This window comes from Girardinichthys multiradiatus, chromosome 5 (assembly GCF_021462225.1).
Source record: "Girardinichthys multiradiatus isolate DD_20200921_A chromosome 5, DD_fGirMul_XY1, whole genome shotgun sequence".
Classification (NCBI taxonomy): domain Eukaryota; kingdom Metazoa; phylum Chordata; class Actinopteri; order Cyprinodontiformes; family Goodeidae; genus Girardinichthys; species Girardinichthys multiradiatus.
The window spans coordinates 48,758,305-48,780,782 of NC_061798.1; the positions used below are offsets into that span (position 1 = coordinate 48,758,305).

The following is a 22,478-nucleotide window of genomic DNA, read 5'->3' on the forward strand; positions in this document are numbered from 1 at the left end:
CGTTTTGTGTGGTCTTGGGAATAAAAAAAAAAAAAACACGCCGTTCTTTGACTGCAGAGAAAAAAAGCCTGTCTTTAATTTTTGGGAAAGCCATAAAAGTTTGTCGCTCCTTTCATATCGGCGGTGGAATTAAAAACAAATGCTACATTTTTTCCTCCTCCTCTCCTTTGAACTGTCCAACTACAGAGTTGTGAAAATGTAAAAAAATCTGTTTTTGGATCCATTTACCTCCTTCTCCTTTATTTCCTCCTTTCTCCCACTTTTATTTTTTTTTTCACTCCTCCCTTCTTGTTTTTGAAGAAACCGAGGGGGATCACTGATGTCAAAGTAAAAACCAAGAGCATTAAGAAAACTGGCGAAATGCAATACAGCTGCAATCCAACATGACGCTAGAAAATAGGGCTGAGGAGCAGAGAGCCTCTCTCCCGTATTCCCTGGGCGCGCAACTGCTCCCGGCCTTGGCTTTGATCTCTTCAAAGCCTCCTGCCTCCTACTAGATGGAGAGTCTTGGCTGCCGCTCGTGAGCGCTGGAGAGAGGCAGAGAAGGGAGGGGGGGCACCGTCGTCTTCTTTCCAGGGCTGAAATCAATCACGGTGCCGAGGCAATTATGTGTAATTCAACCCCGACCAGATTAGTGACTCTTGTTACCTGAGCGACCGGGGCTCTGTAATCTGTGAGCTGCACCGGCCTGACCAGCAGCAGAAGAGCTGGCCGGGGAAGAGGTGAGGGGGGCACCGAGGGGGAGAGGTGCTGAAAAGCGGGCTGCCACGCCGCTGCCCAGCAGAGCAGAAAATCTGAGCACAACAGAGTGATTACACTTGCAGATGTAGCCATATTTGTGATGGGACTGGAGAGCACTGATTGCCATGGAGCTTGCTAGTTAGAGTGCTAACGAGCCAGGTCCCCTTTGTGTTGGAGCATGTGCGTAATGTCACCTCCGCAGTGTTTCCCGTCCCCCCACCACCATCTCCATCTCCAGTGCCATATCTCTGTGCCTCACACCCTCCTGGGCCCGGCTCTGAAATGCGAGCTCGGTCGAGGCTCCCGCCCCAGGCGCCCAATTTACTATGGCTGGCCCCTGAGTCACAGAGGAGACACGGCGGAGCTGAATGCTGCTCTTCTCCCTGCTGCTGTCGTTCGTTCAGTCAGTGCAACTCTTTCAGCAGCGCTAGTTTTCTGAGAAGATTAATACCAATTATATTTGCTCCGAGTTTAGACAAATCTAGAACATGGTAGGAGTTTGACTAATCCTGTCTGGAGATTTGGGTTTTTATTCTCATGTTTTCTGGTGTTTTAACAACAATTCATTTGAGGTCTGTCTGGAAGGCAGCTGGAAAACAGAACCCTCCCATTTTTGGAGCAACAAACTGAGAGACAGTTTTCCAAACTCTGAACACAGTGATGTCACGGGGATGAAAACAAGGCTTTGTTTTCTTCCCGCTCGCAGTCACTTGATGCAGGATGATGAAACCCACAAAGAAATCCAGCAAGAGTTTTTTTGTTTATCTGATGAGCTCGCCTCGTACTCCACGCTCCTTTTGATCATCGGACTGCGAAGTTGTTGATGGAGAGCTCTAATTTTTTTCCTCACGGGACGGACATGTTAAATAAATTTGATGTATCTGAGTTGGTTTCAACAAATCGGGCTGAGAGTGGAAGCGGAGCCGACTCTAAAAATATAAAGGTCACGCTGAATGGATTATGTGGCCTGAAAAGAGCCACCGTTGAGCCCGGCGGGAGCCCTTTAAATCCACCATCCATGTAACCCTCAGCTCAGAGGCCAGGAGATGCTTTTCATGTCCTCCAGTGGAGAGGCATCACAGAGGCGTCCCACACTTTGAGCAGCCCGTCATCAAACAATGCATCAGAACCTCTAATCAATCCACCTTCACTGTACCCTTATCCTCCGAGATGAAAGCTAGAGGAAATGCAAGGGCCCATCTCTCCCCCGTACATCGATCCTACGGTTTCTATGGAGATAAATACAGTAACATGCAGGATGTCCAGTCACAACAAGAATAGTTTGTGTCTTCACTGTAAAATGGCTGCCTTTCTATCATAAACTCTAGACATGATTCTGCAAATAACTTTCCAATAGTTGTTTTATTAGATTTTTTTAAAGAATAAATGTGTTAAAAAGTTTAAGATTTTTTTTCAAATCCTCCTTATGACTCAAGCAGTGAATCCTTCATGTTATTATTTGCTTAATCTACTGTAGCTGTGGTTTTAAAACCTGTGGTTGGGACATATACTGTATATCTAACCACTAAGGTGTTATAGTCACCAGTTAATCTGCTAATAAACAAATAACATAAGATTCACTTTTGCAAACCCATTTTTTTAACAAGGCTTTAGTCAGATAGTCTACATGTCAGCTGGTGTTTGCTCCACCAGAAGCCACAACAACATTAACCCAATCTAGCTTTGTTCTGTTGAGATCAACTTCACACGTGTGCCGCTCATTTCACCTCTTTGTCGTTTGGTACTTTAGCAGTTCTTGGACTTTCTGTACCCAACCTTTACATGAAGAAGAAGCAAGACTCTGGGACAAGAACAAATCTGAGTTCTGTTTCAGGGCCTGAGCTACAGAAAGGAGCCGTCTGCCTGGTCCTGTGGAACCGACCATGCATCGATCCAAAGAGTGTGACGATACGTCACAAGATCAGGCGATGCAAGATCTTAGATTTATGAGAACTAGACAAAATCTTTGTAATCTTTTTTGCTTTTTGTATCTCAAATAAAGGCTTCACAAATCACAGATTGTATTTTTGAGAATTTGTATGATTATTTATCACCATAATTTCACAAAATATTTAACTATGCAATGGTTAGATAAATTAGTACCAAATGAATTGGGTGTAAGGCTTTTTTAAGAGGAAAGTGTGTCAACATGAACGAAAAAAGACTGACTGTTATTCAGAGGGAACTTCTGACTTCTTGATTCATTGTATTTTTTAAATTGTTGGCTGTGGTTACTTTGTGCATTTGCAGTTTTGGACTCTTTGACTTTCATGAAGACAGAAAAGGTGTTTAAGAGGTCTTTTCATACACTTTCTTGGCAACCAACAGATTAATGGAGCCTTTTAAATTTACCCATACCTTATGCAAATGGAAAAATCAGGAGGTCCATGGCCTGACGAGCTCTTCTTGGCCCCATTTCTCCAGTGCATTTAGTCAACCCAGTTCTGGTTATTTTAGTTTGGCTCGGTGGGGATTAGAATAACAAATAAAGAAATAAGGTGTAACATAAAATCTTCAGAAAAATGACCTGCTCTTTAATAAAGTCAGATTGAAACATTTTAAAATAAATACTTATTCCCCACTGGAGACCAGTAGTTAAGTATATGGGTACGACATGGTTTGCTTAAGGGTACAAAATGAAAGAAAATCAATCGGAAGTGGCGAACTAACCCTGAGCTGTGCTGGGAAAAGCGATTTATGAGGAACTGAACAACAGCATTAAATAAAAAAACAAAAATCCAGGCTGAATTTTCTCTGAGTCATCTGCTTTACTCATGATTTTTCTTCTTTGTATTTTGATGCCTTATTCATCTTAATATTAATGCATGATTGTTAACGCATTCTTTTGGAAGTTCTTGTTTTGGAGGACAATGTTTTTCCACAGAACTTAGTAAATTAGCAGTTTTGGTCTCTGTGTACCACGTTTGTGGGAAGGAAAAAGCACAGTTTGCCCGAAGTCACATTTTATGCCCATGGGAGTCTTCGTACACGTTTTGGCATGAGTTAATGTCACCTGCAGTAATTCACTCATAGTTAACTGTATGGAAATCGGGTTATGAGACTCAAATTAAACGGATTTACCAGGAGGTCCAGTGTCCAAACAATAGACGTTCATCGACCATGTTTTTATGGTTATCAGGTCAACATCCCGGTTTCTAGACTATTTATCATCTCAAAATGTAGCCCAAACAAAGATGCAGAAAGTCGGGCCTGGTAGGCTTATTGGATCAACAGCTTCTAAGCCTTTCAATGAAACTTAGTTCTGTTGGTTTGATCAATCGTCAGAATCCTCAAACATCCTGAGAAGCAACTAGCCCAGCAGGAAGGAGACAGTGTGATACAAAATCCTTATTAAAAGTCCATAAAAATTTAAATAATTTAAATAATTCAAATTTAAATATTTCTCTGCATGATGAACCAAAGTGACTTACAACCTTTGGGGAAGAAATGAAGTAACCAAGCGTAGTAGTTTAATCAAAACTGTCTGAATTTTCCTGCGTGTTTGTGCTATCATTGTTATTCTACCCTATAAATAAGAGACTGAAAATTTTTAGTGTTTTTACTGTTCTAACAGGCTTTTATTTTCTGTTGATCCCCATCATTGAGTCAGCTCAAACATCTCGCCCTCTTACCAGACTGATGAATATCTCCGTTGTAGTGGCTTGTCTTGCATTAATCCAGTTGAGAGCTGAATAACAACCTTGTTGTGTGCGTGTCATGAAAGCCCATTTGGATTTGTTGATTCAGGTGTACGCGTGTGCCTATAATGTTGCAGCAACCATATCCCCCGAGTCTCAGTTGTCCCTTTTGTGGAGCAGAAATTACCATTTGTTTGGATGTATCGGGGGGATAAGCAGACGCTGCCCTTTGCCATGTTGTACATGGTCATTGTTTTGTTTGCGTTAAAGCCCACTAAACCCCGCCACAAAGCTAATTGAAGGGGCGGGGCTTTTCCTGTGACCGATCGGCTCCTTGGAGAGGTTCTTTAAGAGTTCCCTGCTTCTGTGTGGTTGGAGAAAAGCCGTTTGTTCGGAGGGGATCAGATCTGAATGGTTCTGCGCTTTCCATTCAGATCTTAGCAGGGGCGTGTGCGGCTGGATAGAAAGAAATCCTGAAATGTGTGGTTTGATTAATGACTAATTCCCCAGTGAAAGGCAGTTGTTGGTAGTCTTTACCAGTTAATCCCCTGAAACGTGGAATCGCACCCAGACAGTAGGCTGCTGATATTGTTGTTTGGTCCATTATGTGAATGAGAGGTTTGCAGTGTGATCCACAGGCCCGAATGCTCCCTTACACTGTGATGTAGAGCACGCCTCATTAAAACCTGAACCAGAATAGTCACATTAGTAGTAACACATAAAAAAAAAAAACTCAGGTTTGTGTTAGAGATACAAAAAGTAGAGATGCACCAATCAGGTTCTTTCATGTCGAAACTGATTTAAGATTTTCTTTGAGGTCTGACCTGCAGATTCAGATTTTAACAGATTTATTTTCTCTAAGGACTAGAACATGAGAAAAGAACTCAGCTGGAAGCTTTTTGAATCTAACAGAAAACAAAAGAATTACAAGATCATCCCTACATTGACTGCCATGAAAAATATTCTCCCCCTTCCACATTTCTTCCATTTATTTTGCTTCTTTGTCCAACTTAAATGTTTCTGATCATCAAACTAATTGTAATGTCGGACAAAGACATCCTGAGTAGAAACAAACAGCAGGTTTTAAGTGATTTAATTTATTAAGGGAAAAAAATCAATCCAAACCAACCTGGACTTATATGGGAAAGTAAGTGCCCCCTAAACCTATAACTGGTTAATCCAGCCTTGATGGGAAATGATAACTGACAATGAGTCTTTCATCTCTGTGGGGGAACGTTGGCAGAATAGATCTAATTCAGACACATTGGAGAGTTTTCAAGCATGAAAAGCACCACAACATCTCTATAAGGTTTAAGTCTGGACTTTGACTAGGCCACTGTAATGCTTTTTTTGAACCATTAAGACGTTGACATGCTGGTGTACTTTGCTTTGGATCATTGTATAGCTGGATAACCCGAGTGTGCTTGTGGTTAAGGTCACGCAAAGATGGCCGTTCCATCGGTTCCATCAGTTATAGCAAGTCATCCGGGTTCTGAAGCAGCAAAGGTCATCGCCGTGCCAACACTGTCTTTGACTGTAGGCACAATGTTGTTTTTTGGAAATGCTGTGTTATCTTCACACCTTATGTAACAAGACCCACACCTACCAAAATGTTGTCTTATTTGTCTATATAAAACATTTGTGACAGTGTTGGGGATCCTCAACATATTTTTTCTGAAGCATGCAACCGGTCTTTGTGTTCTGTTTTCCAGCTATGATTTTGGCCCTAGAACTCCACCATGGAGGCCAGTTTTGCCCAGTCTTTTTCTTATTGTTGTTGAATCGACCTTTACTGAGGCAGTGGGGCCTGCAGAGCTTTAGCTGTTGTGGGTTCATTTGGTACTTCCTGGATGAGTTGTCAGTGTGGTCCTGGAGTAATTTTGGTAGGTGGGCACCTCCTGGGAAGGGTTCTTGAACTTTCCATGTTTTCTCCATTAGTGAAAAATTATTTTGACTGTGGTTCTCTGGAGTCCCACAGCCCAAAAGACCTTTGTAACTCTTTGCCAACTGATAGATGTCAGTGATTTTGTTTCTTATCTGGTTCTAAATTCCTTTAGATCAGGGAATGATGAGATAATTTTAGATCAGAAAATGAGACCATTTTAGTCTACTTCATGTTCTCATACAGGTTCTTGGTTCCACAGGACAGGCAGCAATCTGGCCAGGGTGTGGCAATTGACATTGAACTCAACTTTCCCGAAAAATGTGTTTTAATCACAGCTGATTCATGATTCAGGGGGATGTTGACGTTTGTACATAGGGCTGGTTTGGTTTGGATAGCTTTACTAAATGAAGTCATGATTGTGAAACGGCTTTTTGGGTTCACATTTTTAGTATTGATGGATTTGGAAAATGGGGGAAAAGATTTTTCAACAGTTAACCTTTTGATCACCGATCAAAGACAACTAAGGAAAAACTGTCCGGTTCCGTTCTCTGACCGATCGACTGTTGATTCTCTAAGAGAGATGAGACGAGCATGTCTTCAAAGTGAACATGGGTGATTAAAAGGTAATCAGGTCAATGATTCCCTGATAACTGGGTTAGAAGTTTAGACTGAAACAAGATACAAGTGTCATCACACCTGAGGCAAAACCCTGTTACCAGAAACTCAAACTTTACGCAATTATTATTAACTAATTTCTTTAAAATACTGTTTTTTTTCCATGACGTCATCAGCTGCAAGTAATCCATCTTTATTTTTATTCAAGCTATTCTCGCTCACTATGTGGGTGGGTGTGAATCTGTCTGAGTGAAACACAGAAGGAAAACTGGGTCAATATTCTCTTCAGCTCAAGCAGAAGCTGCTCTCATTCAAATCACCTCCCCATCCACATTTTCCTGGTGCGTTTGCCATCAGAAACCTTCCCTACAGACACGGGAGCGTCCCCAGCAGCCAGCTGCTTCATCCGTCTCCTGTATTTTACTCCTGTCCCCTCTTTCCCTAGATGTACTGTCATGTGAAATTCTAGCGTTTGAGCGAGCTGGGGCTCAGTGAGAAGGGCACTGTCTCTAGCGCTCGTCTCTGCCAATGGAGATGCACAAAGACCCCCACCAGACTCTATTTTCCTCCTCAACGCTGAGCTCCCAAATCCAAACTGACAGCCATTCATGCCCAGAATACCTGGGCGAAAGCAGAGGGGGGGAACACTATCTAGGTGTAGCAGGCAAATCCGCTCTTGTTCGACAGATCTGTGAAGCTCCTGCACCAACACAACTCATCAGCACTTTTCCTCTCATTCAGCGTGCCGTTTTCTCTCTCCGTCTTTCTGTGTTATTGTACAGGAGCCGAGGCTTTAGCTGCACAGTTAGCTTGTGCTGCGATTTTATTTGTGTACATCTCTCAGGGCCTTCGAGTGTTGTTGTTGGCACCACTGTGCAGCCTGGCATGAATGTAGCTACTCAGCAGACCAGAGCTGGCTCCTAATGATAAATCATGCAGTGGGTTAATGCAGCAGTGGGGCCGCTATAAATAGCTGGTGAAAAAGGGGGATGCAGATTGATTCAGGAAGTGTTTTCAGAACATTTTCTGCTTTTGGTCAGCGCTGAAGGCTAAGTCCAATACTTGACCTGGTCTAAAGCACATAGCCGATCAATGAATGAGGCAGTAATACTGCTGAATTTTATTTGTCCTCTGCTTAACTTTCTATTGCTTGGTTTTAGCTATTAAAGGACAAACAAAAGCAAGCAAAGAAGGTTCTACAGCAGCACCAACTCTTTACTGGATTAATGCAAAGATCTGCTTTTATCAGGAATTTGGGACAAGTTATGGAGAACAAATCTGTTCTTGGTGAGTTTTCACCTCTTATCTACATTCGTTGCTTTAAAAACTGAGTGGAGACAAGTTTTTCTTTGCCTGGCTTCTTTTGTCCTGACTTAGTTGCCAATACAGTTCAAAGGTCAGCTGAAAAGGTTTAGGAGAAACTGGTAAACAAATGGCCTTGAAGCCACCTTAGCCTTTTGGAAATGTCAAACCTCCCACGTATCTCAATGTGTTCTTAGTCCGCCTGGTTCTACACTTCACGCATACTTGCAAACTCAGCTCTGTGAAAGGAGGATGGAGATTTAACAGGTGTGGTTAACATTTTTGTATTGGTCATGTGCAGAACTCATCTAAATCCTGGCTGGAACAGGCAACTTAACCAGGCTAAAGATGGAAAAACAATATCAGTTTGAAAAATATATTTGATGAGTGTAGTTTGGGCACTAAATGGTTGTGCTATGTTTAAATCTTCTTAGCTAGTTTGGTTTCCTCTTTTGTTTAGGACTTCTTTAAGAACCGTAAATGAGTGATTTTAGGCCTTGCTTAAACTACTCTGGATATTTATTTAAAGGATATTTTTTTTAATGAAATACATGTCCATCTACATAGTCTGTGAGATAAAAAGAACCCTCTGTAAATTCCATGCTGTGACAGCAGGTGGCGATACTGTAGACATAAGCAACATCAAAGAAGATGACTAAATTATGCTAGGCTATAGCTCCAAAACGGTTGTAGCTCAGGTTTACTCTGAGTCCTCTCAGAAACTGCTTCACATCTCTTCTCCATTTTTATGTGTATTTCCATGGCAGCACTACAGCGCCACATACAGGCCTGGCACGGCATAGCAGCTCCAGCATTTCAGGTTGTTTTTCAATGTATTCCGAAAACAATGTCGTATTTAGCTGGAACTGTTTAAAAGTGATAAACAGATACTTTTGAAAAAAAATTGTGACTGGACTTTTTACATGAGGTGTTATTTGTTTAACACAGCAGTCAGCGTAGAACAGAACCTTTACAAACGCTGCTGCTTTAAACAGGATCCTGTCAACTAGAGCAGTGATATTAGGGGATCTGTTTATCTGTTCATAGCAAGACATGCACTAATCTGTGGTGACAGCCTGTCTTCATTCTCTGGGATCCGCCACAGAAATCCAGAATAAAGTGAGATTTTTTGCCTAGTTCGTCCTTTCTAAATGGAGCTGAAGAATGTGATGCTACTGGGAGCAGTTCTGTTATTTAATGTTTATTTGATGCTGAAGTGAATGTGTGTCTGAGCAGTCTGTGTGTGTGTGTGTGTGTTCTTGTCTTGGCATCACAGTGAGAACCATTTTCCCAATTTCACCATCTAATTGAGGACCGTTTGTACCAAAGTGAGGACATTTTGCTGGTCCTCACGACCTATTTTGCTAACGGTTAGGTTTAGGACTAAGGTGTGAATTGACTTTAGGTTAAGGTTAGGGTTAGGCATGCACTGGTAATAGTTAGGTTTAGGGTTATTGTCAGGGTTAGGGCATAGAAAGGGTTGAAAATGACTGAAAATCAATGGAAGTCAATGGGAGTCAACACATGGTCCTCACTACATATAGCAAAACAAGAGTGTATGTGTGTGTGTGTGTGTGTGTGTGTGTGTGTGTGTGTGTGTGTGCTTCCAGGCCTGCTGACAGTGGCACTTCAGCAGAATGTTTGCCCTTTCCTTACTCCTTTGATGTGACCAGGTCCTGCTGGGATAATGAGCCCTGTGCCCCGCCGCGAGGTGAACATCCTGCAGCTCGCCCAGGGCTCTGCCAGCGCACCTCCCAACCCCCACCCTGTATTCATACACACACACACACGCTGCCCAAACAAGATGGTCGAGGAGCCGACCTCCATTCAAAGCTGGTCCACTTCCACAGAGGGCACAGAATGTGAGAAGCGCTGCTGATCCTTTATGTGACACAGGGACATTTCCAGTACCACAAAGGTTGTTGGTCATTTTGCTTTGTCACCATTTTATGCTATTGGAGGTTTAATCATTTTTATACCCAACGTCTCCAGGAATGAGGCGGTGCTGTATCGCACCAACCATGTCCAAATTTAAAGCCACCAGTTTACCTTTTAATACCTGATTTAACAAATAACCATTTAAAGTGATTTCATATGATCTACTCATACTGTACTACATGGAAGATTATGGAACCACATGAAATCACTGCTAACAGCAGGAGGTCACTCAGAGTTATTCTGGTTGGATCATTATCCGTCATTATTTGATAAAAGTCAACTAGGATCAGAACCAAAAAACGTTTTAATGGGCTGTAACAAATTTTTCGGATAATAATATACAATTACATGACCTTAAATTAGATTTCAGCGCTGTTACGCTATTTATCTGTTAGTAATGAAAACACTTTACCACATTGAATTATAAACACATACGCTATTCTTTAAGAACATTGGAACAAAACAGTATATTTACAGGTGAAATATGGAAGTAGGAAGTGGGATATGAACTGGAGAAAGGGCAAGTTGACTGGAACCCTAACACGGCCTGAAGGCTGATAACATTTTGTCAGGGACACATTCCAGAGGCAAACACAACTACTAAGCTGCGCCTTGCAATTAAGACATTGAGGAACCAAGCACTGCAAGCAGTAGTTCAGAAAATCACAAGGATTCATATGTGACAGATACCGATGACAGTGAGGGGACCATGTACACTCACAGGTTAGACAGGTGACTGGGTGGCGATGCACAGAATGTGGCTCAAGACGTTTCTGCATGGTTGTGTTTTGGTATTATTCCGTGTTAGGGTTGACAATGGCCTTGGTTGTAGAGATTCGCTCTGTCACCAGTAGGTTGCCGGTTCAAATCCCCACTCCATCCGTCTAAGTCATTCTGTCCTTAGGCCAGACACTTCACAAGCAACTGTGGCTCAGTGGGAGGAGTAGTCATCTTGCAATCCAAAAGTTGTGGGTTTGATACCAACTTCCTCCGGTCAGAAGTTGATGTGCCCCTGGGCAAGGCACTTAACCTCAAGTTGCCTACAGCTTAGCGTATTGGTATGTGAGTGTGATTGGCTCTAGTTCTTTAAGTGGTTGGTACAACTGGAAAGGCTCTATACAAGTCCAGTCCATTTACCATTTACCTGCCTGATGGTAGACAGATGCCCCGGTGGTGCCAGTTGTATGGCAGCCCCAAGGCAGCTGTGACTACGATGTAGCTTACCACTGTTAGTGTGTGAATGTGTGGATGACATGCGCATGGTAAACCAGTGCCCCGTGCTTTTTTTCTGAATTCTGTGTTCCACATTTCTTTCCACAAATGTCTTAATTATTCAACTGATGTGTTAAAATTTCAATTATTCAGTGATAAAATGTGTTAAGGCTTTTAAACATTGTTAGGCGTCAATGAAAATAAAGGAAGCTGGCCACAGTCTGCAATCCATTTTTCTTGATAGCGACCCATAGTCTGTTTTTCTAAAGCTTACGTTTATTTCTAAAGAAATCTAATACGTCTACAACGTCTTCAATGAACTTACTTCTTCTAAGGATGTTTTGATGTTGCGCGGTTTGCTGAATTGCCTGGATAAAACTAGCTAGATATGATGATGTTTTGAGACAGGAAGCTGCAGTGACCAATACAGTCTCTCTGTCACTGCTCTTGGCTCTTTTAGCAGTTGTATGGTCGATCTTTGTTTCTATACTATAATGCTAGCTGCCACATTGTTATACTAACAGGTTCAACAGATATTCCCATAAACATTAAACCCTTTTTTACCAAAAGTACAACTTCATTTTTCTCCTACAGGACTGATAATAATGGTATGAATATTTAATCTATTGTCTCAAGTCTAAAACAAATTCAACCTCTTGCATGCAACTGTTTAAAGCCGTAGCTCTCCAAAAACATCCTTCCCTCCTCCCTCTTCTGTCTCATGTCTCAACTCCTTTAACCCATCTTGCATAACATGTTGGGGAATTTCGGATAATTTGTGTTCCGTTTCCCTCGGTTTGTTAATAGCGCCAGCACCACACAGATATTAAGAGTTGAACTCTTTGAAAGGCGGATAACGTCTTTTCATCCGAGGCATGTACATTTCACACACATTATCTCCTGTGCACGTGCAGAATGTCAGAAACACAGAGCTAAAAACATGAAGGCTTGGCTCGGAGCGCTGGTTCTGCATGACGGGTAATCCACCTCGGTCCTTTTCACTTGTGCTCGCTGATTTTTTTGGGAGAGCAGACACTTTGCTGTTAATAGCTTTTGGTGTGTGTGTGTGTGTGTGTGTGTGTGTGTTCATTTGCAGGGTGCAAGTGTTAAATTCATTAGCTATCTGGTTTCTGAATCATGCAACAAGAACACATTTTAGTTTTCTTATGGTTTCGAGGTTAAAAGTTTTCATTGAACATGCTTATTTTTGCTTAACTAACCCCAACTCAAACACAACTCTGTGGTCACTTCAACCAACTGACTGTCGCCTTAAATGCTTCCTTTCTACTGTTGAACTCTGATTAGCATGAAGCGGATTTTGATTGGAGTGAAAGGGGGGAACGAAGGAAAGATTGAGACTCATAACAGATGGATATTCGTCTCTAGGGCAGGCTTTTCCTGCTGCTGCTGTCCCCACGGTTGGCTTCATTACCCTGGGCACGTGGTGCTGCCTCGCTTACTGGCAGCCTGGCTTTCTTCCTCATTAATTGGGTTTGGTTACATTAAGCCCCTTGGCCAAGGGGCAATCCTGCCGGAGAAATATTCCATTTTTAGTCCTTCACTCGAAGCTGGTGGAGTTCAAGCGGCTCTGTGGATGGTAATTGCTTATTTATTTAGGCTTCCGCAGGTTGATCTTCGCTGAGCTGGGTGAAAAGGGAGTGACGGGGAAGCTACCACAGGATGATGTTTGGTCTCTTTTGTTGGGAAAAGGTTGGACACAAACACACCTGGTTCTGGGATGACTGTAGGAATTCAGCAGCAGGCACACCCTCTCTTCATACGCAAAACTTCGGCATTTACTGACGCTTTGAGTGCATTGTCTGTGGAAAAAATAGCCTCTGTAAGGGAGTGTGCTCTCCGATGTCATTTTAAAAAGGTTCTCCTGAATTTGAAATCATATTTTATCAGGAAAATTTCACAGCAAACCATTTCAATTTATTGCCTCATCCATTTACATCCCATCAGGATTTGCTGTGCATCTTTTCCCCCTAAGATTTCAGGAAGTGACTAAGAGATGGGTTTAGGGTTGAGAAAGTCTTCTTCAGTGAGTAGATTTAGCAGCATGGGAATCCATCACCGCCACTTGAGCTGCCATCTCCCCAGCTGTTTGTGAAACACCTCACATGATTTCTACACTCTTGATTGTAGCCACAGGCTCCAAGAGTCCTCATTGCATATAAATTACAGAAGTGGGAAGTGATTACTATAAAATTCCCGCTTTTACTTTTTTCCCACTCCACTCTGCAGAAGTGCTATAATTGAGTGGGGTACAAAAGCTAAGCTGTGAGGTGGGAGAAGGAGAGGGATGGTTAAAAAGGCAATATAGGAGGGGTGGATGTTTCATGTGTGACGTACAACAGCCTTTATAGGGCGGCGGTGGCGTGTCGTCAGAAGAAATAAAGCAGAAAGAAAACAGGAGCAAGTAAACGTCCCATTCAGCTTCCTCGGCCTGGTTTCTGTCACCCCAGGCTTCCTGCCAGCTCCAGTTCCACACAATGAACCTTAACCTTAAATTCTGAAGGACCATCCAGGCCTGGATGTGATACTCCAAATACAACGTTTGCCTTTCAGTTCTCTCCATCTCTCTTCTTCTGCTTTTCCCAAGCAAAGCAAACATGAAAAGAAAAATCCTAAGCCTATTATTTATCCAGCGCAACAGAAAGGGACCTCCAGTATGGCTTCCTTCCACTGGAGCCGAGCTTTCAGAGTCATAGTAGGACAAGGACAGAATCAGAACTCTCATTAGTTTGCATTTGAAATTTGTTATATTGTGTTGGTTATTTAACTCCCATTTCCTAGTTTTTCCTTCTGTCCCTAGTTTTTGTTCCATCTATAAAACCCCAGTATGAAATCAGAAGCAGGTACAGGAAGGTGATAGGCTGTCAGTCGATGCCTGTTGCATTAAACAGATGCAACTTCTTTCCTATATGTTGTGTAAAATTATCCATCTTTCTGTATGTTTTTCGTACTTTTGATAGCTAACATGGATACATAATGGAAGTAGACTGGTCGCTGTGACAATCCTATATATTTGGCATTAGAGAAACAGCTAGAGACACTTTAAAGGATCCATCCATTCATCTGTTGTCTTCCTTTTATCCAAGATAACGTTCATGTCCAGGAGGGAAATCTAAACATTCCTCTCAACCAGCAAGGCTCACCAGACCAGAAGGGATTTCTAGTACTTCCAGCAAATTGTGGGCATTCACGGGGTCTTCTGCCAGTGGAACCTGCCCCAAAAACCTCCATCCATCCATCCATCCATCCATCCAATACTCTCCTGTTCCTCCATGTCCAGACCACTTCAGTGGTCTTCTTTTGATCCAGAGGAGCTTCAGCTCTACAGATGACAGAGCTTCTCACCCTATCATAAGCCGGAGATAGGTTGATCAAAACTCACTTACCGTATTTTCCGCACTATAAGGCGCACTTAAAAACCATTAATTTTCTCAAAAAATGACAGTGCACCTTGTAATCCGGAGCGCCTTATATATGGATCAATTGGTTAATTGGTTGATCCATACTGGTTGTACACGGCGCTCTGTCAAAATGTTTCAGTACGACTTGTAAACTACAAAGCCGCACCGCTTGCAGCATTACGGCTACCGTAGTCAGGGGAGTCGCCGAAGTAATAGCGGTAAACACCTGTACTGTGCTTACTCCTAGTCCAACACCACTTGTGTGTGTATAACGACCCCAAAATTGCACCTTTCAAGAGACACGCTTACGATGCTGAGTTCAAACTCAAGGCTGTCAGCTACGCAGTCGAACATGGGAATAGAGCAGCAGCGAGAGAATTCAACAGTTAACGCTACTATATTGTGAATGTACTAACGTTTGATTTAGTGCATCAAACTGTTTCTTTTACGTGTTTACTGAATCAGGGAAAAGTTCCCTTTCACGTTTTAACTAACGTTTGATTTCAACTTCAACTTCATAGACTCCAATGCATTCCTAACGTGCGGTTGGCTCTATTCAATATAATTCTATGTAGAGGAGACCTTACCATGAGAGTGAATGGAGTTATCAGAACGCTGGTTTGTAGTGTATTAATAAAGTTTGACTGACTGACTTATCTGACTGTTTTGTTGACATTCTCTTTAGCACAGCTCCATCTAGTGGATGCATAACGCAACCCCAGTCAAACGTTTGACTGCAGTAGCTTCTATTCTATGCGCCTTATAATCCGGTGCGCCCTATATATGAAAAAAGTTCTAAAATAGGCCATTCATTGAAGGTGCGCCTTATAGTGCGGAAAATACGGTAAATACATCACTTGCAGTGATTCAATCATTATCCATATCCCCAGACTGTAAGTGATGGTTGGAACCAGAGCATCTGGCACATTACTGCAGAGGAGGCCCAAATCCATCTAAAACACAGTGAGACATGAACTCCCCTGGACTGACCCCTGACCTGGAGGGAGCAGTCCAACCTTTTCCAGTTGAGACCAAAAGCCTTACAGTTGGAGGAGCTGTGTGAAGTGTATCCCAGGAAGCGGTCTGTTTCAGGGGCCGGATAGTTCCTGCTTCCCAGCCACTGGTGGGAACACAGTAAAACGTAGGGTTCATGTTGGTTCATGTCGTCTGTGTGATCGTGCAGCCAAAAAAACTTTTTTTCTATATTGGTAACAGGTCTGCAGCTTCTTCCATGGTGGATTTATCTTTTTTTCTCCCTGAATCAAAGTTGTTTATTGCGAAACTGATGAAAATTTGTATTTGACAGCTGTAACTGGGAGAAGCTCAGGAGATGCTCCTCCAGAGTCGGTCACCTTTTAGTGCAGGGACCAACTCATACCTCCAGAAGCGTTGTCTTCTCTACACATTGAGGACTTTCAGCTATGATTATTCCCCAGGTTCTTATCTCATTCCCACAGGAGAACAAATGGGAGTGGAGAGGCGTAAAATAATATGTGCGAGAATGCTGTAATTTAGCCTCTGGTGTAGGCATGTCCTGCTCCCTTTAGCCCCGGTTAGTCCCTCCCTTCAGGTTTAGCAGCCTCATTAAGAAGCCTGGCTCCCTTTGGAGACATGGTTAGACACTCCCTCCCTCCTAGATTATCCCATCACCTCTGACTTTTTGTGACTGAGGGTTAAAGGAGTCCTGTTAGTTCTCCATGGCTTTTTTTTTCACTGAAACAGGCCATGTGTCAGACTGCAGAGAGTCTACTTTGTCCCATGTTTGATTCAAGGCTTAAAGCTGAACTGGAAAGACGAGCTAAATTGGCAGGAGGGATTGGAGTCTCAGCCTGATTAGGGGAGCTGGCGTAAATGATGCTTCATGTGGTTGGGGGATGCTCCCGCTTTGTCCTTTCCTTTCCTGGTTAGGGCATACCCAAAGGGTGATGGGAATGGGAAAAGAGGAGGGGTATTCTTAAACCAAAGCTGGTGCCAGCCTGCGAGAGGATTGCAGAAACAGACATTCCAGGCACCAAAGCGGTTTTACAAACTGTGTGTGGTGGGATGGGGGAACGGTCATCGCTTGGCACTGCAGGAATGTCACTTTAGCACATGAGTCACTAGAAAACAAAATAAAAGCAGTGTGTTATTTTGTCTCTTTAAGAGAATAACTTTTTGAAGGGCCAGTGAGACAATTAACACAACCCTGTTGGACTACGGCGTCCTACAGGATTCCCAAAACTCCATCTGTCATCATTACCCACAACCTTTGATCCATTATTCCATCAGCAGTAATTCCCAAGCACACAGTAAACCTATCTGTTTGCATAGCAATAACCGTTTTCATTGAAGCTACTGGAGCAGGTTTTGTTCTTTCTCCATAAACTGGTCAGTGAGCTGCTGCCTGCTGCAGATTTCTGAAGCTTCTTTAATTTTTCTTCATCCTTCTCTCCTGGTTGTCATCTTTCACTGCAGCTTCAAATATCTGTAAGCAAATATGTTTCCATTCAGCTATGTGACCAGCTGTGATCACATGACCTGGATGTCTCATCTAAACAATGCCTGTACCTCAGCAGTGGGCGGAGGAACGGGATCGAGGATCAAGTCGATTTAAAGGTTATGGTGTACAAATGGCAAAAAATCTTTAAAGTTCTTCTAATGAGATGCTTGTTGGATTGCAGAGTAATGCTGCATCCCTCCCTACCCCAACTGTGGCTTTGCACTGCATGTCAGCTGGATGAAAGGAGAATTTTCTCACTTGCAGGATATAATATTAAGCTGTTTGCAAGCATTCCCAGCCTCCGAAATGGCAGAACGGTGAAATATTCTGAACGCATTTGGAACTACAACTTTATTTCGCAGGTGTTTATTCTGTTTTCTTAAGTATATATATCAAAAATATATATGTTTTATACAACATTATATCTTTAGTAATATATATTATTATAGCCCTGTAGGAAAATGTTTGCTTTTCTGTTTCAAACAAAAAGAATTTTTCTTAATCTTTTACACCCAATTCTTGGGTAAAAACGGTGAAACCATAATGTTTCCACTCAAGGTTTTCATACCAACCCATGTTTACTGGAGAGCTTCTCCACATTGTTCACATTAGGGCATCCCAGTCGTTTCTATGGCAACGGGGCACATCTTTCTTGTCCTTAAAAACCAGGTGTCACACCTGTAAATTACAGGATGTTAGATGCCCTTGAATACTCAGAAATATCAGTATTTCTGCGTTGAATCGTTTTTACTGGTATAAAGGGCAGTAGATCAGCTGATCTGTGTTCTGATTTACTGTATCTTGATGTACGCCGACGTGTTCTGATTAGTTTCATTGTCGATTCATTTAAACAAACAGAAAACAGAGTGAACAAGGCAAAATATGTTTTCACTTTATTCTGAATTATTTAGCATCAGTAAATTGGTCAATTTTTGTCTTGATCGGTGCCTGCCGTTGATCCATGGGTCAAATACTCAAAGATATCTTAATTTATGTTTCCCTGTCAATGAAGTTCATAAAAACTCCTACTTTTCCTGCACTCATCCACAAACCGCATGTTTATAATGCACGTCGTATTGAGTTTAATAAAAGCCCAATAAAGATGCAGAAGAGTGGATAATCTTCCTTTGCAAAACTACTCCCTCTATCAGCTAGAAGCCTGAAAGTCGGGATCAGCCAGTAAAATCCTGAGCGATGAATCTGTATGAAGACATCTGCTGCAGGTGTGGAAACATCTCTTTTGTTCATGTTCAAGGAATCTGCAACAAGGAACCAGATTCTCTGAAAATATCCACTTTTGCTGCGGGTCTCGGGAGATGTGGCCGGGTTGCGTAATTCTGCTTCTCCAGCTCCAGTGGTCCTGCATATCTTACATGTTCTACTGTTTAAATACACTTGATTTAGATAATTGGGTCATTGACAAACTTCTGCAGAACTTGGAGACTGGCTAAAGAGATCATTTGTCAGGCTAGCATGTTTAGGCGGACAACGGCGTCTGAGGACCAGAACCACGTGCATCTAGAACAGGGAACGGCATAGCTCTAAGCGGATTCGGAGGAGCAGAAGTTTTATTCAGAGATGAACCAATCTGGCTTTTCCTGGCTTATACCAACTTCCAGTTTTCTTTGAGGTGTGACCTGCCTAATACCAGAATATATTCTGATTTTTTTTCCAAGGACCATAAACAAATAAGAGAGAATAATAAGAGAGAATTAGTTGCTGGTTCTCAGATGGAGGCAGCAGTTTTTAATTCTTTATTACTCTTTCTCTTCTGCTCTCGGTAGAGTCAGACGCTTTTCCACTTTCTCCTTGATCCTCCTCCATTTTTTGCCGTGCTTCAGCTTTTTGTCTATGTTTTTCTTAGAGTCTCTATTCGCATATCCTCCTAATGTTTCATTATGGATTTGGTCAGCTGGTCTCTCAACGCAAGTGATCAAATTTTCTCGACGGGAAGACAGGGTAAAGGACCCTCTTGTCCAGACACAACGTTCTTCTCCAAATACGCAATGGATTCCTGGCAGCAGTGGAAGATTGTGTGCCTGACAACAATGTCAGTTGAGGACGTGGAAGATTTGTACATAATTTGATTTTTGATAACAGGGTTTCTGCTTTTTGGAGTTGGCGGTTACCTGGGTTATCGAAAGATTTGCAAAACATCAGCAGCTGTTCAAAGCACTCCAAAGCTGCCCGGGATGTTTGAAGGGATCTTCAGAGCTCTCAGCACTCAGACTGATATGTTAAGAGAGCAGAATCGCAAGCTGGACGTGATCCTTAGAATCAGAGGCTGGCTGCGTTTCCCGGACTCAAAGGTGATATGATTTAATCTTGGAGAACGTTTTTTGCTCAGGATCTACTGAAAGTACCAGAAATTTGGCTATTTGGATTTGAAATTGAGAATGCCAGTAAGACTTTGAAGGCAGGCGGAAAATCACAGCCGGCCTGAACCAAAACATTTATTGTTCATCTAATTCAGGTGCCCCGATCTGCTCTGGGTGGGGTCAGACGCTTTTCCACTCTCTCCTTGATCCTCCCCCATTTTTTTGCCCTGCTTCGGCTTTTTGTCTATGTTTTTCTTAGAGCCTCTGTTTGCATAACTTCCTACTTATGGCCTTCACAGGCTTCTTATCAAAACATTTCTCCTGGATGTTCTGTAAATACGACGCTATGCCCCAGCTGTATGGCCGTTTGATAAAACGTCCATCTCTTTTTCAAGGACAATTGCACCTTTGTCAGTGTTGACAGTCTAAATCTTTGCACACATGATCATACTTAAATATTGGCACCCTCACGAGTCCACCATGCCCCTGCAAAATCTTTGCTTATGTGTGTTGCTTTCCCATGCTTTGCATATCCTCCAAACATTTAAATTATGGATTTGGTCAGCTGGACTCTCAACGTAATTGATCAAATTTTCTTTTCAACGGGAAGACAGGGTAAAGGAGACCCTCTTGTCCAGATGGGACGTTCTTCTCTGGATACACAATGGATTATTGGCAGCAGTAGAAGATTGTGTGCAAGAGTACGATGTCGGTCGAGGACATAGAAAATGTGTACATATTTGGGCTTTTGATAACAGGATTTCTGCTTTTTGGAGTTGGTGGTTACCTGGCTTATCAAGTGAATACCAAAACGTGGGCGGCTGTTCAAAGCATCCCAAAGCTGCCTGCGATGTTAGATGGAGTCTGTAGAGCGGTCAACACTCAGACTGAAATGTGAAGAGAGTAGAATCACAAGCTGGATACGATTCTTGAACAGAATCGCAGCCTAGCAGCGGTTGGACTCAGAGGTTAAAGGATATAATCTTGGAGAAGTTGTACGCTCAAGATCTGCGGAAAGTACCAGAAATTTGGCGATTTGGATTCGCAATTGAGACATACCAGTAAAACTCTTATGGTGCGTTCACACCGAACACAGATTCTGCGAATATTTCGCGTCATTTGTGTGCTGTTGCTCGCTTCACATTCCGCGTGAACTCCGCGTTGCCAAATGGCAACAAACGACAACGCTTCGCCATGTCATCAAATAGGAGGAGCTTCTATCTGCTGCTTGCTAGTTTCAACTGAACATGGCAGACATAGATTTCATGGACCTAATCACGGTGTTTTACCTGTGGAGAGCTGAAAAACGCCGTCGACGTCCCTGGGTTCACCAGATTCTTCAGGGACTGGAACAGTTCGGACAGTACCACCACCTACTCCAGGAGCTGCGTCTGGATGACGGTCGATTTCAGTGGTACTTCTATCTAGGACCCAGTTTGAAGATCTGCTGCCCCGTGTTGGGAGACGATTCGGCCTCCGGGACACCAAATACCGGCGCTGTATCGCCGCTGCTGAACGCCTGTCCGTCTGTCTTCGGTGAGTAAATAAATCTCAGCTCAATAAAAAAAACAGACGATTTTTAATGTCCACATCTCCTAAATATAAGATATTTGTGCCTAAACATAACCAGGCCAGGTTCTTTCTGTACTTGTCTCAGTAAAAGTAATTAGTTGAGTCATACAACTCTGGCTTGCCGCACACCGCCACAATGATCTGGTCCTCCATCTTCACTGACAACCGCTTCTTCTCCGCTGCGGTCTTTCACCCTATGTCACAGCCACATCCAGTCCCTGATTGGTTGACGCAATGCGAATTTAGGAAAAAGTTCAGATTTTTCAACTCATCCATCGCTGTCGCTCCGCTCCCGTTTCGCTCGGCGTGCCTTCCGCACTGCGTCCTTCATCTCCTTCGCACCGCCTCGCGCCGCTCCGCTCCTGAACGCACCTCTACATAGGGATAATATGTAAATCTGCCGCTCCTATCGCAGAATCCGCGTTCGGTGTGAATGCACCATTAAGGTGGTTGGAAATTCACAACTGCCTGAACCACAACATTTATTGTTTTTCTAAATTTGGCGCCCCAATGTGGCCTTGGCAACTTCTGCTTACTAGCTATCAACAAAATATCTCCTGGATGTTATATAAAGACGACGCTCTTCCCCAGCACTCCCCTACCAGCTGTGTGCTGATAGGACTATGCGGCTGATTGATAAAACTTCCACCTCTCTTCTCAAGGACAATGGCGCTTCTATCAGTGTTGACAGTCTAATTCCTGCAAACACACTCAGACTTATATATATTCACACCCTCAAGATTCCACCGTAGCCTTGCTAAATCTTTACTTATGTGTGTGTTGCTCACCCTGCTGAGGTTTTTTGTACTATTTCAGACTCTATTCTGCTAAGAATAGAGTCTGTGGCCCCCCACGCCACAGGAAGCACAAGATGCTTTCCCCTACATAGAGGACTTAATGATATAATTACTTCTTTAGAAAGATTGGTTTAAAACCAGCTCTTACCAATAAAACCCAAAGGATTATTAATGTTATCTGTATCATTGTAATGTTGGCCAGAGATTTTTAGATTTCTTAGAAGGACTGTAGTATCATTTGATTTGTTTTTCTGTGTTTGTATCTGTGTTTATTTTCTTTGTGATTGTATTGTAATTGTATGTACAGCGCTTTGAGTGTCTCGTTACTGAAAAGCGCTTTATAAATAAACTTACCTGACCTACCTACCTTACCTAATCCAACTGAAAAAAGGAAAAGTGAGAAGACCAACCTTTTATGGTCCCAGAGGGCCTGAATCGTGTCTCCAACCTTTATCAGATTTTTATTAAAGTCAGAAACGTTCCTGAAAGTACAGCCTGTTGGATGATGATGATGTTTATAGACAGGAAATGATGGCAGTTCTTGGTTTTAATGTATTTAATG

General features: G+C 42.6%; 1 protein-coding gene across 4 annotated transcripts in view; it reads left to right on the plus strand.

The window, feature by feature from the left end:
- lef1 (lymphoid enhancer-binding factor 1) overlaps positions 1-22,478 on the plus strand; it is a 61,191-nt gene that overhangs the window by 11,856 nt on the left and 26,857 nt on the right. The window lies entirely within an intron of this gene.